General features: G+C 38.6%; 1 long non-coding RNA gene across 2 annotated transcripts in view; it reads left to right on the top strand.

Annotated features, from left to right (window-relative positions):
- Positions 1 to 16,053, top strand: part of LOC102118468 (uncharacterized) — a 93,034-nt gene that overhangs the window by 28,596 nt on the left and 48,385 nt on the right. The window contains exons 6-7 of one of the 2 annotated variants that reach the window (XR_012434686.1): positions 93 to 240; positions 2,310 to 2,458. This is a non-coding gene — a long non-coding RNA (uncharacterized lncRNA). Of the gene's footprint in view, positions 1 to 92; positions 241 to 2,309; positions 2,459 to 16,053 lie in introns of those variants that run through there. The other variant, XR_012434685.1, reaches the window with a different exon arrangement.

Genomic DNA, 16,053 nt, shown 5'->3' with positions numbered 1-16,053 from the left:
AGCTTCCATAATTCCTGCATGTTGTGGGAGGGACCCAGTGGGAGATAGTTGAATCACTGGGCCGGATCTTTCCCTTGCTGTTCTTGTTACAGTGAATGGATCTCATGAGATCTGATGGTTTTAAAAACAGGAGTCTCCCTGCACAAGCTCCCTCTTTGCTTGCCGCCATCCATGTAAGATGTGACTTGGTCCTCCTCAACTTCTGCCATGATTGTGAGGCCTCCCAAACCACATGGAACTGTGAGTCCAATAAACTGCTTTCTTCTGTAAATTGCCCAGTCTTGGATATGTATTTATCAGCAGTGTGAAAATGAACTAATACAATCCTTCAACCTTTCATGCCATCTCTGCAAAATATAGATGAGAAACTGGCTAATTTATAGCTGCTGGGATTTTATTTATTCCCTAAGTGATTTGAGTTGATTAATACTGCAAATTAATGTAACAATATAGATATATATTATGTACGGGACCTTGGATCAGTACAAACTGTAGTCTAATGCACTTTGTATTCAATATATCCTTGATTAAGAAATTGGTGAATAAATAATTGACCGGGGTGGCAAGGGTCACACTAAGCTCATCTGCACTTGGAGAGTCAAGGTTAAACTAGAAGCAAAGATGTGGTGTAGGATGAGGAAAAAGCTGGATGTCAGGTGTGTGCAGCAGCACCATTAAGGCACATCTTGCTACCTGGAGTTCCCAGCTATTCACTATTCTTCCCATAGTGATGAGTTGAGGCTCACTCCTCTGAATTTGCATGATGTCTTCACACACCTCTAGAGCACTTTTGTCCTTGTTAGCTTAGTGTACTAGGCAGTGTCCTCCGAAGCCGTGGCACTTAGTCTTTTTGTTCTGTGCCCCTGGTCCTCTCCTAGCACCTGGTATACTATGGAGACGTGGTCAACACACAAGCCAGAGAGCCAGCTGGGGCTGTTGAACTTGGAAATGTGGTCTGTGATCTAATTTCAAGATGAGAAACTTAGAAAGTTGCCTTATTCTTGATGTTTTTCAAATAATTCTGGATATAATCATTTTGGTGGCTAAAAAGCAGTGCCAACTTTCTTAATGGCATTCTTCTATTCAATAAAGCAGGCAATTTAAGTTCCAAGGATATGTATTTTTTCTGTGAAACCCAATAAGTCTATTTTCTTTTTGAATGAAAGAAATATAGCCTCTAAGTAATACACACACACATACACTCCTATGTGTACATATAATATGTACCCATACATATTATTCCTGTATTGGCCTTCATGTAAAAGAAGGCTGCTCAGTACTGAACTCCATGATCTGCAAATGCCAAACTTAGGAAAGGATCAATTCATCAGTCCACAGATACATTTAACCAGCAATGCATCAATCTTCCCCATAGATAGATCCCATCAGAGAGCCATCAGTAGCCTCAGTTGCTTCCTCCTGGCTGGTCCCCGCAAAACATTAGAGTGTTCAGTGATACCTGCCAGGTGTCCACCTGCCAGCAATGGTCTATAAATCATGACCTAATAAAAAAGGTCAGTGGACATCATGTTATGTGTGCGTTTCACCTGCATAAATGCAACCACAGGGACTCTAGCAACCATAGAAGTGTGCCATTCAGATCCACTTTTAAGAGGACCTTTTGTGGGAAGCACAGCTGATGGCAGCTGTTGGACTTTCACATTCAAAACTGCCAATGCTGTGCTTCATCTGGACTCTTCTAGCCAACATCTGGATATGACGGGGGGACTGGGTCCCTTCTCTACCCAATGTGGGATTCCACTAACAGGCAATGTTGTGTTTGCTTGTTGACTCCTTATTGGTTTGGCTGAGATTTTCTTAGAACCTCACTATAGTCTGAGCTTTTCCTGGCCAGTCCTTCTTTCTTTCTCTCCTTGCATAACTATCCAATCTGTGTTATGATCTGAAAGCTCTTCCTTACCACTCCTGCTCCCTTTATCTTTATCTTTCATATGTGTTTTCCCCATCAAATCTCTTGTTCATCTAATCCCTTTTTGGTGCCTACCTCTCAGAAAATCTGAATTGATACAGCAGCCCATCAGAAAAAAAAAGATGGGGTGGTGGTGTTGGAGAAAAACAGCAACTTAAATAGTACCATCTATGAATTAGGAGTATTCACTGAATGAGCATGAGATGTAGGTATCTTGTCCCCTCAGCCAGGTCCTATTTGTTCCTTAAAGTCCTAATTTTAGTCAATAAATCTTTATGGCATTTACTCTATGCCAGACATTGTTCTAAATATTTTACTTATACTGAATTATTTGGTGTTTACATCAGCCCTATGATTAACTACTGTTTCCATTCTGCAGATGAGAACAATGAAGCACAGAGAGATTATGTTAACTTGTCCAGTGCCAAAGAGCTATTAAGTGGCAGAGCTGGGATTTATTGCCACTGCACTGTTGCCTCTTCTGTTAGGAGCTCTTTGCTGTGCTGAGATTGCAGTATTTAAAGATAGGTATTTTTAATAAAATATGTTCATTAAACTTTATTCAATTTCTTTGCATGCTACTTAGCTAAATAAATAAGAATTTCTTTGCATCAGTGAAAGGAAAGCTGACTGCACTGAATTTGTTAGTCTTCAGTATGGCAACTTCATAGAAATTGAGGTTCAGAAAGTTGTTCAGGTAATTTGCAAGAAGAACATTGATTTTATATATATGAAATTATATATTATATAATTAATATCTATAATTACATATTTATAACATATATAATTAATATCTATAATTATATATAATATGTAATATATAATTATAGATATAATAGGTAATATATAATATATTATAATATAATATGTAATTATAGATATTATATATGTTATAAATATATAATTATTTTTTATATATACACATATCAGCTATTTCAAATGACAATTCCCAGATTTGCTTCATCAAGGCAAGGTCTTTCAGTGGATTTTTGTGGGGTAAGAGTGAAGAGGGTTGGTGGTATGTTCTAATGTTGGAAAATTAATCAGAAATATATATTCCTCTTCTATTACCAACTGGAAAACTCTATTTTCAGAGGACTCATGTGACTCAACAGGACCCACTTGGATAATTTCCGTATTTTAAGGTCAACTGTACCATATAAAAAAATCTAATCACAAGAGCAGAATCCACGATATTCATGGTCAGTAAAGCAGGCAGTTCAAATTCTAAGAATATATGCATTTTCTGTGAAACCCAATAAGGCTATTTTCTTTTAGAATAAAAGAAATATAGCTCTTAAGCAATACACCAATAATTGTTTAATTTAATAAGTTTCAATTCAGAAATATATATTTCTGACTAATTTTCTAACATTAGAACATACCACCAACCCTCTTCACTCTTACCCTGCAAAAATCCACTGAAAGACTGCCTGGGTGAAGCAAATCTGAATTGGCATTCAAAATAACTGATTTTTGCAGAGTGATGGATGACAATTTTCAAGTAGTTACTATGCTCTGGATAATGTTCTAGATAATGAACATGCATCCAATAATTTAAATCACACAACCACCTGTGGAGTGGTTGCCCATTTGAGAAGGAAGAAACCTGAACTAGATATATTAAATAAATTGCTCAACATCAGAGCTCGTAAGTAGCTGAGTCAAATGAAAACCAAGTCTTACCAATTAGTCTGTGTTGTTGTTATTTTAAACTGCCTGCATCAGCTAACTAGGGTTTATATTTCTGAGCTACCCCCTCGCCCCCAATTATTCTTGCTTCTGTGAACTTTCTTCTTAACCATGGCAAATTATACCCACTTTAAGCTTTTCATGATGTCACAGGGACTTCTTTATGAATTAAATTACTTTAATGCCAATATTGGTGAGATTATGTGTGATATTAGATAACTACTTTTATTACTCATTCTTTTTTTCTTTCACCAATGTTTGTAAAATACCCTCTTTTTTTTTTTTTTTTTTTTTTTTTTTTTTTTTTTTTTGACAGTCTCTCTGTCACCCAGGCTGGAGTGCAATGGTGTGATCTCGGCTCATTGCAACCTCCGCCTCCCGGGTTCAAGTGATTCTCCTGCCTCAGCCTCCCAAGTAGCTGGGATTACAGGTGAGTGCCACCACGCCCGGCTAATTTTTGTATTTTGTTTTTAGTAGAGACGGGGTTTCACCATGTTGGCCAGGCTGATCACGAACTCCTGGCCTCAGGTGATCCACCCACCTCGGCCTGCCAAAGTGCTAGGATTACAGGCGTGAGCCACCACGTCTGGCCTAAAATACCCTCTCTTTTAGGCAGATAGATAAAGGCCATTCTAAAACAAGCCCTAAGATTTCCTGCTTACTGTTGTACATATTTTTCATAATCCCCAGGACAATGAATGTAGTGGATTGTAATAGATAATACTGAGTGTCTACTTGATTGGATTGAAGGATGCAAAGTATTGATCCAGGGTGTGTTCATGAGGGTGTTGCCCAAGTAGATTAACATTTGCATCAGTGGACTGGGAAAGGCAGACCCACCCTCAATCTGTGTGGGCACCATCTAGTCAGCTACCAGTATGACCAGAATAAAAGCAAGTAGAAGAACATGAGAGATCAGACTGGCTTAGCTTCCCAGCCTACATCTTTCTCCTGTGCTGGATGTTTGCTGCCCTTGAACATTGGACTCCCAGGTTCTTCAGCTTTGGGACTCAGACTGACTTTTTTGCTCCTCAGCTTGAAGACGGTTTATTGTGGGACCTTGTGACTGTGTAAGTTAATACTCCTGAATAAACTCTCCTTTTCAAATACATCTATCCAATCAGGTGTGGTGGCTCACGCCTGTAATCCCAGCACTTTAGGAAACCGAGGCAGGAGAATCACTTGAGGCCAGGAGTTCGAGACCAGCCTGGTCAACATGGTGAAACCCCGTCTTTACTAAAAATCCAAAAATTAGTTGGGTATGCTGGCACATGCCTGTAATCCCAGCTACTTGGGAGGCTGAGGCAGGAGAATTGCTTGAACCCAGGAGGTGGAGGTTGCAGTGAGCCGAGATTACACCATTACACTCAGCCTGGACAAAGAAGGGAGACTCCATCTCAAAATAAAGTAAAATAAAATAAAATAAAATAAAATTAACACATCTATCCTATTAGTTCTATCCCTCTAGAGAACCCTGACTAATACAGTGGATTTTGCTCTTGTGATTAGATTTTTTTATATGGCACAGTTGACATTAAAATAGGGAAATTATCCAAGTGGGCACTATTGAGTCAAATGAGTCCTTGAAAACAGAGTTTTCCAGCTGTTAATAGAAGAGAAAGTCAGATTGGAAAGCATAAGAAGACTTTGCCACACAATTGCCAGCCTGAAGATGGAGGGGCCCAGATGATAAGGAGTGTGGGTGGCCTCTAGGAACCCTTGGCTGATAGTTAGTAAGGAAATGGAGATCTCAATTTTATAGTATCATGAAGCTGGATTTTGCTAATACTCTGAATGAGCTTGGAAGCAGATTCTTCTCCAGAGCCTCCAGATAAGAACTTAGCCTAGTCAACACCTTGATTTCAGCCTTTAGTGCCCTCATCAGATCATAGACCCTAGCCAAGCTGTGAATGGACTTCTGACCTAAAGGATCAGTACTAATAAATGGTTGCTGTTTGGAGCCACTAAGATTATGGTAATTTGTTATACTGCACTAGAGACAAATACACTCTTTATAGAGGATCATCATAGTTCTTAGTCCTGGGGATATAACATAGCCTCTGCAGTCATAGAGTTTATGTTCCAGGAGAAGGATGGGGGATGAAGAAAATGCGTGAATAAATACCAATAAATAAACAGTAAAATATCAGTAAAATATCAGATGGTGGTCAGTGCTATGAAGAGAATTATAATGGGGTGATATAATTGAGAGTGTTATGGGGCTCCTTTAGATCAGTTGGTCAAGAGAAGTCTCCTTGAGGCAGTCTTATTTGAAAAGACTCGTATGACAAGAAGGTTCCAGTCAAGTTTAGTTCTGGGAGAAGTGCCATCCAGGCAGATGAGGTGCCACTGCAAAGGACTTCATGTGAGGAAGAACTTGTGATTGACAGACAGGTGGTATGGCTGGCCCCTAGATGATGGTGGTGGGGCCAGAGGAAGTTGGAGAGATGATTAGAATTCAGATTTGGTAGGACTTTGTATACTATGGTAAAGAATTTGAATTTGATTCTAAATGTGTTGTGCCACTGGAAGACTCTAAATAGATTATATGATTTGATTTATATTTTCAAGATTTTATACAGTGCAGAGACACATAGAAACATTTCAATTAGAAACAGAGCAAGACTTTTTTTTCCTTTTTCAAAAAGTTGAAATACTTCTCTACCTGTACATGTGTAGAACATTTTATATTTAAAGTTTTAATGCATTTTTTTTAGCTCAGGATATTATCCTTTTATACTTTTTATATCCTCCTTTTACCCTTGTCCTTGTTATGTTTTCTATCTTCTCCTTTCTGTGTTTACTTTTTTTATTTTGAAAAAAATCAGAAGAAATTTACAGAGAACAGTATCAAAATATCTGACCAAGAATCAACATTTAACATACTGACATGTTTGCTCCAAGTTCTTATGCTTTTTAAAAGAAGGGAATGTTATGTGTTAAAGTCAAGTCCATTTTGTCCTTCATCCTTGTCTTAATTTTTTTTGAAGAAGTTAAATGTATCATAGATTTTGTGTGTATCATTCTAGGCCTTTATTGATTTTTAATTTTTTTACATATACATATATGTGTAATTGTTTGGTGATTTTTAAATTAAAAACACTGTATTTTATGCATTTGTTATTTATTTATATAATGTCACTAAATTAAGTTTGTATAAAGGCTATAATAAATGTTTAAAAAAAGTTTGCCTAGGCTAATAGGAAAATGAGGACCAGTTGAGAGTCGTCTGTGGACATTCAGATGAGCAAAGACGGTGGTTTGAACAAGGGCTATGGTAGTAGTGGTGAAGAGAAATGGACAGATTTGATATCTGTTTCGGAGACAGTTCTTGCTGGTGGATAGGATGTGGGAGATGAGGGACCAGGAAATCTAGCTCCTAGATTTTTTTTTTTGTCTTAAGCAATTGAGAGGATGAATGACAAAAATAGAGAAGACTAGGAAAATAAGGGGTTGGATTGTGTAGAATCAAGAGGCCTCTTTTGGCCATATGAAGTTTGAGTTGCCTATCAGGCATCAAGTGAATATGTTGAGTTTACAGTTAGATATGTAAGTCTGAAATTCAGAAGGAAGGTTAAAATCGGAGATAAAAATGTGGGAATGATTAGCAAAAGGAATCATACTTAGAGCCTTGAGATTACCTAAGGAGAGACCTTATATAGGCCAGAGAAAAAGGATAAGGACTGAAGTCTAGGGTATTCCAAAATTTAGAGATCAAAGAATGGAACCTGCATAGCAGTATGAGCAGGAATAGCCAATGCATTACAGGGAAACAGGGTGGTGTGTAGGGTGCTGGAAGCCAAGAAAAGAGAGAGGAGGGAACGAGGTGTGAAATCCAGTCAGTGACTCTATGCAGCAGCTCTTTTACTTTTGATCCCCACCATGACCCTTAGAGTAGGCAACGACAGAATTATTATTTTTATTTGTGGATAAAGAGCAGCTTTGAGAGATTAAATGACTTTCCCAAGTGGCCTGGCTAATCGGGGGCCTTCCGAGTGCCTGGTTCCTGATCCCTTTGCCTTTCCAGGGAGCACTGCAGCGACCCTGTCTCCTTCTGTTGGGTTGTATTACATTAATATCTTGGGGCCTATGACACATTTAACATTCGGTGCTTCTATAAAAAATGAATGCTGGGGTTTTATATGCTTGTGACCAGTTTTTATGGGTTTCCTGCTTCCTCATTTGATGTTAGGATGTCAACTAGCACTTCTCCTTACCCTTAGTACTCCTGCCTGCATATGACCCTGGCCTGCCTTCTGTTATTTTAAATTTTTTGAGCACTTTATAATTCACACCTGAATTCCAAATGAGTGGTAGGTACCCAAATTTTTCATAGATGATGCCAAGTGTAAATTTGTAGAGTTTTAAATATTTACAGAATGCTTGGCCCTGTTTAATTGTTAACACTGGGTCATATTAAGTGAAACAATGTTAACTTAGGGTTTTGATATTCTTGCAAAAGTGTTTAGGGTCTGTGGAAAATAATAGCCTAAATTTTCTCTATTCTGTCACAGCAAATAAATTTGTACCACGATAATCCTATAGCTAGTCCTGGAAAAGTACTGTGATTCAAGTGGAAAAGTACTTTGATTTACTCTTTGGAAAACAATCTCTGGGATCTAACAGCCTCAGTCCCATGATTGAGAATGTCTTTCCTTTTGTTTTTCTCTGTCTGGTTTAAGGAACACTCAGTTACTGAGAAACAATAAAGAAAAAAATTTAAACAATAAAAATTAGAGGAAAGCACCAGGAAACACACACACACACACACACACACACACACACACACACACACACACATTTGCAAGACATGAAGGTTAAGTTTACATGTGCAATGACTTGGTTGATTTGGTAGTGTATAATGAAATTAAAACCATTTGTTCTAAGTGTAAACTACAGCCAAAGTTTATAAGTAAACTCAATGAACCAGGATTGTTTTTTAATGAAAAATTTTAAGATACCAATTAGGATGTTTAGTTCTCAAAAATTTAATTCTCCTTATAAACTAAAATGGCACTTATTTGTCATCTCTCCAGTTAAACTATCTTCATGATTTTTCTGCCTATTGTAGAAGGCTGCTGGGTTACAATATTAAAGGAAAAAATGCCTGAAAATTGTATAGGATTTGAAGGCCTACTTCTTCCGTCTGTGGGGTAGTATGTATTTCATTACATGGAGAGCAAGAGAGCAAGGAAAGAGACTCACATTTATATTAATGGGAGGTAGGGCCATCTGAAGGATTTGAAGATGAGTGTATTAATTTTCTAGGATTGTATAACAAAGTACCACAGAGTGAGCAACTGAAACAACAGAAATGTATGGTCTTGCAGTTCTGGAGGTTGAAAGTCTGAGATCAAGCTGTGGGCAGAGCTGGTTCCTTCTGAAGGTTGTGAGGGAAGATCTATTCCAGGACTATCTTCTTGGCCATTTCTTTGTATGATCTTTCTTCTATGCATATCTCTATGTCCAAATCTCCTCTTCTTATAAGGACACCAGTCATATTTTATTGAGGCCACTTGTATAACTTTGTTTTAGCTTGATTACTTTTTTAAAGGCCCTACTCCACATAAGGTCACATTCTGAAGTGCTGGAGTTAGGACTTTAACGTATTAATTTTGAGGGGAAACAATTCGGCCCATAACAATCAGGCATCTTTAGTTCATTAACTTATTAATTCATTGGCCTCTTATACACACACAGACACTGCACCAGGAATTGGAGGACAAGGTAGCCAATTTCTTGCCATTCTATTAAGGGAGGCAGATTTTAAACAAATAACCACAACAAAATGTACAGAGTGACATGATCAAAGGAGTACAAGGAGCTATCAGAGATGACTAGGAGTTGGCCAGATGAGGAAAATGTAGAGGGAAGTGTCTTGAAATCTTTCCTCTGAACAAACCTGAAAGGTAGAAGACCATGAGATGACTCCTCTGGGGGACTGGGTATATAGCTCAAGGCTGTTCACACAACTGGGATATCCTTTCATTTATGCTCTCTTTTTCATAGCATTTATGCATTTTATATTCTACTCTGTAATATATTTATGTTGGTTTAAATACAAAAATAATCTTTTAAATTTGTTTCTATCACGAAAAAGGCCAAGCCAAAATGATTTCCTTCCTGCCACCAGGAATATATACTATTTTTAACTCCTGTTGTGTCCCCAGCAGTTCTAATTTTACCCCAGTTTGAGAGACATCCTCTTATCACCCCAAATTTTATCCTTGGATTAATCCAGAGCATCTGAGAATTGCCTTGGTTTGGACCAAATATATCGGAGCAACTAAATTAAATTTGTGGTAGTGTTGATAGATGTTTTCAAACTCCTCATTGCATACACCATAGGGATGCTACTGACAGTTCCATTGTCATGCAGTGACCCCTTTAGGAAGACTTGTGGGAAAAATAATTTATCTGAGGACTCTGGATCAGAAATATCTTTATTTCTCCAAAGTATAATGTGGCCCCTTTAACTGATCATTCTTCCTTCTTTGCTTTGGCTGCCAGGAGGCTCAAAACAAAATTACCATTTATTATTTATTTATTTATTTATTTATTTGTTTTGAGACAGAGTCTCACTCTGTCATCCAGGCTGGAGTGCAGTGGCATGATCTCTGCTCACTGCAAGCTCTGCCTCTCGGGTTCACGCCATTCTCCTGCCTCAGCCTCCTGAATAGCTGGGCTATAGGTGCCCGCCACCATGCCTGGCTAATTTTTTTGTATATTTAGTAGAGACGGGGTTTCACCATGTTAGCCAGGATGGTCTTGATCTCCTGACTTCATGATCCACCCACCTCGGTCTCCCAAAGTGCTGGGATTACAGGCGTGAGCCACCGCTCTCAGCCTGCCGTTTTATTTGTAATTAACTTGTTGGGGCTTTTACTGTTCAGAGTCTATCTAGTAACTTTCCCATTGTTCTCATCTCACCATTTTACCTTTATTATCTCTTCAGCTTTATCTTGTTATTTATAATATAACAGTACTATGTGTTATTATATAGTCTATAGAGCTATATAGACTACAAAATAACATTATAAGACTATTATATTGCATCAGAATCTTTATATTAATTTTTACTTTATTGTGAGTGCAGTGGATATTGCTGTTTATATACCCATTATTGTATTTGCCCTAAGTAAACTATCCCAGTGTTCACTTAATGATGTACCTCTTTCTGTCACCCTTGATTTCAGGAACCCTGTCTCCATCTTCAGTTCTGGAGGTTCATGTAAGTTGTTTGGAGCTAATTCATGCAAAACTGGCATAGTGATTCAGGAATCCAGGTCTAAGACAGTTAGCACTTGCTAGGCCCCTGGACTCCATTCATGAATCGATCAAGCTCAGTCTAGAGACACAAGAGGGAGAAATTCTTAGGGTTCTGAGTCAGACAGTTCCTGTAACTGAAAAAGTAACCACTGGATGTCAGAGGGAAGTATATACACTGAGTAAGGGGCAATCATAAAACTATGGAGAAACTGAGTTATAGTCTTCAGGTGAATAAATCCTGAAGTCTAGCTGGTTTCTAGGTTTCTTTTTTCCTGAGCCAAATATATTTCCTTATTATTTAAGATAGTCTGAATTTTTCTTGCTTTGTTATTGTTGTTTTCACTTAAACAAACCACCGCTGATATGGTTTGGATGTTTTGAGCCCTCCAAATCTCATGTTGAAATGTGATTCTCAGCATTGAAGTGAGTTCTCACTCTGAGTTCATGCAAGAGCTGGTTGTTTAAAAGATTCCTTCTCTTGCCATGAGACACACTGCCTCCCTTTCACCTTCTGCCATGATTGTAAGCTTCCTGAGGCCCCCAACCAGAAGCTAAGCAGAGGCTGTTACCATGCTTATAAAGTCTGCAGAATGATGAGACAAATAAACCTCTTTTCTTTCTGAATTACCCAGCCTCAGATGTTACTTTATAGCAAAGCAGAATGGACTAACACAACCTCAGATCCTTTCAGGAGCAAGGTATAACATAAATAAATAAATCAAGACTAAAAAGTAACAGCACATGGAACAACAGTAGCCATTCATGAGTACATCCGGCTGCTTTTGCCAGCCCTGCCTCTCACTGTGTGCACCTCTGCTTCCACAGCCCCACCCACACTCCAGAAGGACTGGTGGTTCTCTGGATGCATCATGCCACCCCCTACCTTCTTGACTCTGCACAAGCTATTATGTACCATCACAATGTATTATTTCTGTCCATTAATGAGTCAACACAAATATCCCTTCCTAAAAAAGACCAACCTGAGCTTGCTAAGCCTGCTTACATACATCTATATTTCTATCTATCTATCTATCTATCTATCTATCTATCTATCTATCTACATCCATTCATCCATCCATCCATCCATCCATCCATCCATCCATCCATCCATCCATCCATCTTTCCATCTATCTAATTCCTCTGCATACTGTATGTCATCTCTCCATTTCTACAGCCATGACATAGCTTTGTGGGTGGTTATGTGTCTCCCCTAGGCAGTAAATTCCTTGAGGGCAGGCACCAGGTCTCTTCACCTTGGCATCATGACTGCCTAGTATAGTGCCTGCCACATAGCAGCTTCTCAATCCATTTGTATACAATTTGTTGTCTTTCAAAGTAAGCATCTGGAAACTGAGAAATAAGAAGGAATTGGGTTCTTTGGTGACAGAAGTTTGATCCCAGAGAACAACTTCATGTATTACTTTGGAAAGAGCTCAGAAAATCTGGGGATAGATTCTATAATTTCCGAGTATTAGAACTAAAAAGGCTTTTAATATAAACTTCTCATTTTCTACATAGGGAAACTGAGACCCAGAGAAATGAGATGACTAGCCCAAGGTTGCTTAGCTTATTAGACTTGGGACAGGACAAGAACCCAAGTCCTCTTCCTCCCAGACTGCTGTTTATGTGGCTACTTTTCCACTGTCTTGCATGCTCAACTCTTTGTGTGACCTTGGTTTGAGTCACTTAGTCCTCACTAACTCCTTTTTTCTCCATTGCAAGAATGGAATTATTCCTACTAAATCGTTGGGTAGAACCAAATGATGTAAACACGTGAAAATACTTTAAGCATCATTAAAATACAATGTTTTGTCTTAGGATACTTTTCAACCCTGTGTACTATGCAGAAAAAAACCATTCATTCTCCGTGGTGACAGGAAATATTGTAGAATCTTATAATTGGCAGGCCTACAAAGAGTAAAATTCAAGGCATTACAGACAGCATCTTTTTTTCATTTGTTTTAACAACAATTGTTTCATTTTAATAATCTGTGACAAGATGTTTAGCTAATAAGAAAAGCCTGGTAAGTATATCGGGTAAAAACAAATATAGTCAGCACTGTAGTCCTTTCCTAAAGTGCTTTGCTGTTAACCCTTTTGTCAAGTAGGGCGTCAGTACTGCTGGGCAGGCTCGTGTGAGATTTGCCAACCTTGGAGATTTCTGAAGAGTTGAAGTCAAATGGTGTTGTTTATTTCAGTGCTACTCAATGTGCCTAGTTTATGCATAAGAAACTTAATTTTTTTTTTAAAAAAAAGGCTAGAATATGGAATATTTGGGGATTTGTGAGGTCATGAGCATGAAATGAAAGGCATATCAAACCAGCTATTTTCCATTCTATCACCTCAAGCTTGCTCTTGCAAATGTTTATTTAGATAATTTAAGCAGTTTTTATTTATCATGAACTATGTGTTCTAAGTACAATGCTACATGTTGGGGAGATAGAGGGGAGAATTAAACCAACTGGGTTCCTCCCTAACCACAGCTATAGTCCCTTGAGGAAAATACATGAACAGGTAATGATATGTATTAAGGGAAGTACAAAGTCCTATAGGAGAACTTGGCTGGACCCTCCATTATTTCCAGGGATTGACTGAAATATCAGAGTGTACCTCTGGGCTAGTTTTTAAGTCTGACAGTCAGTCACTCTCATTTGCAGTTTAATTTCAACTTTCCAGTTCTAAACTTTTCAGGATGCTTTATTTGTCCTATGCCTATATTTAATAATAATGATAGCAAAATAGCTACTACTTAATAAGTACTGTGTGATACGTTCTAAATAGCATCTTACACAAATACTTATGTTTAGTTTAACCCTTCAAATAACTCTAGTTTCTATTAGGAAACTGAATCCAAAGTAAGTCTTTTGTAATTTGGTTGCTAATTCTTCATACAAATTTCTTCTGCTCATCTAAATTATTTTGGTCAGTCTTCTTAGTCAAATTTTCCCTATTAATGTGTATTTGTATAATTGGAGGTTGATGATGATGACATTAACTCATGTTTATTGGTGCTTACTGTTTTGCTAGACACAAGGCTAAACTCTTCACAAAGCATCTTTTCATTTAATTGGTACAAAAACCTTATGAAGTAGGTCTAATTTTTCTCCATTTTTGACAGATGAGGAAATGGAGGCCCAGAGAAGTTCAATTTTCCTGATAGATACACAACTACTTAGTGAGAGACCTGGAATAAAATCTGTATCCTCCCATATGCTAAGCTTGAAAATTGAATGCTATGCTACTTGAATACTACGCTACTTCTTTTGAAGTCGCATGGTATTCCGCAGTCGAAAGATGCTACCCATGAACAGATGATTTTATATGTCTCCTAGAAGACCATCATGTAGAACTCTGCCTAGACTGCCCTTTCTAGTTTCGCCACTTGACTGACTCCATTGTTTGTGTTTTCTTAATTGTCATTAGGCTTCCAGTTAATCACAGTCCGTTGTTCACATAGACTTATCACGTCTCCCTCCCAAACTCTTGAAATGTTGGCAGGTAAGTACAGATATTGTTCTGCAAGAACAAAAAGAATAGTAGGAGAGACAATAATGAATGGAATGGCTCAACCACTTTTCTGAAGATAGGAAACAGATGCAGGCATGGCAAGCAACTTAGCAGAGTGGAGAAAGTACCTCCTTAAATGCCTGCAGATGACTTGCCCATGGAGCCTGAGAAGCTCTGCAAGAAGAGTATAGGATCAGTGGAAGGCTGGAGGGACAGGCTCAAATAGAGTGACTGGCAGACCCCTGAGGGTGCAGCTTCCTCCCAGCCTTTCCTAGCCAGAAGGTGGTTACATCCTTGCCTTTTACTGTCACACTGGAGAAAAGTCATTTGTTGGAGAATAAACTAGTGGGACTGTGGTCTCAGGGACACCAACATCTGGGGAGAGCAAGGTAGTGTGGCATGGGGTTAAATGGGATTAAAGAAAATCTATATAACAAATTCAGAGACACTCAGCACCCTTCCCCCATTGCTTTAGAAGGCCAACAGCCAGACATATGTCCTATTCTTCACCTTCTACGGCAGCAGATTGGAAGGTCATTTTGTGTAGAAATGAAGTGGGCCCAGAGACATTTTTAGAGACAGACATGTGGAGCTCTACATGAGGAAGGATGGCTTGCCCTTTCATTACTATCAGTAAAACCCAGCAATTAAGTATCTGCCCATGCTTACAGTGTTCAGATAAAACACTTGGTGCTTCACTCTGAAAAAACAAGTGGACAATCCCGGATAACTGGGTATTTTGAGGAAGGCTTTCCACATGAAAGAGCCGAAAACACGCAAAAGATCAACCAATGAAAGAAACGAATCTTTTTTTTTTTTTTTTTTTTGAGACGGAGTCTCGCTGTCTCCCGGGCTGGAGTGCAGTGAGTGGCCGCAATCTCGGCTCACTGCAAGCTCCGCCTCCCGGGTTCACACCATTCTCCTGCCTCAGCCTCCTGAGTAGCTAGGACTACAGGCGCCCGCCACCATGCCAGGCTATTTTTTTGTTTGTTTTTGTATTTTTAGCAGAGACGAGGTTTCACAGTGTTAGCCAGGATGGTCTTGATCTCCTGACCTTGTGATCTGCCCACCTCGGCCTCCCAAAGTGCTGGGGTTACAGGCGTGAGCCACAGCGCCTGAAAGAAACGAATCAACAAAAACAACAAGGAAAAGGAATTCAGTGAAATAGAGACAATGTTGGGAACAGAGGAAAACTTTTAAAAAGCTGCCACTAATAACTTCAGAAAGACAAGAAAATTTGTTGCATCTTTAGAATAACAACAGGAAGCTAGGGAAAAAGAAACATCAGAGCAATAAAGAGCTGTTGGGGAAAATATTTTTATTTCATACACCAGAAAAGAAATTTAAAAGTGCGTACAATTTTGGAAAATAACTGTGTTGAAAAACAAGAGGAATAATGATGAATAAGAAGGAAGGAAAGAAAATTAGAATCTCAATCTGGGAAGCTTCACCTCTAAACATTAGGAGTTTCAGAAAGAGAAGATACAGAAAAAGGAAAGGATAAGATAATCAAATGAATAATGTAGGAATATCTGTCACAGCTGAAATACGTGAGCTTCTACACTGACGGGTTCCCTGATTGCTCAGCACACTGTACACAAGAAGACCCTAGAGGAATTATTTGAGATGAAAGAGGGAGTGGGGGAGAGAGAGAG

This window comes from Macaca fascicularis, chromosome 5, assembly GCF_037993035.2.
Source record: "Macaca fascicularis isolate 582-1 chromosome 5, T2T-MFA8v1.1".
Taxonomy (NCBI): domain Eukaryota; kingdom Metazoa; phylum Chordata; class Mammalia; order Primates; family Cercopithecidae; genus Macaca; species Macaca fascicularis.
This window is presented reverse-complemented; position numbering and strand designations above follow the sequence as displayed.